We start from the raw sequence: 2407 nt of genomic DNA on the forward strand, positions 1-2407 counted from the left end.
TGCACACCTGTCTGTACGGTCTACCAACCCCAGGCGCCATTTTTAATTTTGATCGCATGGCTAGCCTAAACACTGCCGTTGACTTGAAAAATAAGATATGAAATATGATAAATGTGCCCTCATTAAATGCTAGGACTAATAGAAAAATGATTTACATAAAACGAGTAGGCATCAGATCAAAAAATACAATATATCAAAATATTACTTATGTAATTGAAATATGAAAAACATGTCAGTGTTCGAAAACAACGCACGACCGCGATGTGACGCTTCAGACAACTGAGCGGGACGCGAAATGTAATGCTTGGTTATGATCAGATGACATAGTTCATACACTGTCGAAGAGTTTTCGGTAGTTAGTCTACCTACCCCTATAGTCAACTATCCCCGGTCTCCCCTATATGATACGTGCCTTGTGTATTTTGTTCGATGCACCCTTGAGTATTCCTTTTATTTTTGCTTCTATCGTAAAAAAGTAACGAAGATATTTTTTGTTTAAATAAACACCTTATATGTTTTAGTTGTACTTGGGAAAACTATTCATTTCTTTTTTCTTCAGCACGGTTTTTCGTTTCACGTGATGTGTTATAAGTACAGATGAGATTTATTTGAAATACTTGCATTTAAAATGCAAATACAAAATAAAAAATACCTATTTTTATTTTGCATTCAAATATTTGTTTGAGAAAAGCATTTTATATTTTATTTAAAATACTTTTCCAAACGTATTTTCTATTTGTAAAATGTAATGCCGTTAGACGTTTTGCCAGTATCAGCGATTAGAAGCTTAAAAAGGAGACAAAAAGACATTCAATGAATGCCTTNAGTACCATTTTTCATGGATAAATGGGAGGTGGATGCTGTATACACGGGATCTCAAAAAGTTCTAAGCGCACCCCCTGGCATAACACCCATATCATTCAGTAAAAGAGCACAGTATGAATAGTCTTAAAAAATGCATATCTAAAATTATTTATTTGTATTTTGTTTGTTTAAGAACAAAAATCTTTCAACGTAAATCCAGGCCTTCGGTGTACTATTTTGATATGAACGTAGTGGGTGAACAATGGGGATGTGTTGGCACAGTTCGAACGTAAGTGAAATGATTTGTATGCCTTTTAGCATGTGGGGAGAAAAACGGGCAACCGCCCCGGGCCCCTGACAATGAGGACAATATGATATTGAAACTGACTTTTCCAAAATATTAATAATTTAAGATAATTGTAAAAAATTAAGTTACATAAACACTTAAATTTCAAGTGAGTTACTTTTGCACATCTCTGGTTATGAGCACAATTTTGAGCTAATACGTAAGTATGCGTAGAGTATTAACTACAGTAAATAAAGATATCAGCTAACTTTTGGATAATACAATTCGAAATAAGATCTACTAATTTTACACACTTATCCCTGAAGGAGGATCTATTTTTACACAGAATTATTTAAATTGATATCGTTAAGGCAAACAACGTCACGTCTGCTGCAGTACCAGCCTGATCCGAAATGGTGTAATTTATTTTAAATTATTGATAAATCTGTTTATTACTGTTTATTGATAAATAACATAAAATGTTAAGTTGTTTAAATAAAGATTACTTATATGTATGTATGTAAATACATCTATATCTATAAAACCCTGAAACTGTGATTAACTGTCTGTAATAAGAGTAGTAGTGTTCGTGCAACCGTTTGTCTTTTGCTTTATAAATAATAAGTCGACTGTTTGTGTAAAAGAAATGGAAATCACCCCTCCGCCATGTTTAAACAAACCCCTTAAATTTCCCAATAAATTACTCATGGGACCAGGGCCTTCTAATTGTTCTCCAAGAGTTCTTCATGCTCTTAGTTTACCAATTCTGGGACACATGCATACGGAAACCTTTCAGGTATCTTGTATATATTTAATTTTTAACTAATTCTTTATTAGGTATTAAAGAGGATTATTAAGTATGTTAATTCCACATAAAAAATTAAACTAAAGAAAAGCTTCACAATTTGTGGCACAACTGACTCTTAGTAATCCTCAAATAATTTCTTTCTTTTAAAAATATTGAGATGTCTCCAAATATGTCAAAATTGACATTAACAAATGAAAATTAATCTAAATTAATAATAAAGTACTATGTTTTCATTAAAAATAATAACACGAAGTAGACATAAACCGAGCAAAAAAATTTGGTATAATTGAATACATTTTTTCTCGGTTATCTTTAATTTAGAACAAAAGTTGACCAGGTGTTGAAAGATACGCTACTTTTGCAAACTATACTATTAAAACGTCTGTACACACCTTGCAACAATTTTGGAAAATAAGATATGTAAACCTAGTTGTATTATGCTGACCTTAGTTAACAATAATGTTAACGTACATAGAACATACATCATTTTTCTTAAAAAATGCATCACA

This window comes from Agrilus planipennis, unplaced genomic scaffold (assembly GCF_000699045.2).
Source record: "Agrilus planipennis isolate EAB-ADULT unplaced genomic scaffold, Apla_2.0 scaffold165, whole genome shotgun sequence".
Taxonomy (NCBI): Eukaryota; Metazoa; Arthropoda; class Insecta; order Coleoptera; family Buprestidae; genus Agrilus; species Agrilus planipennis.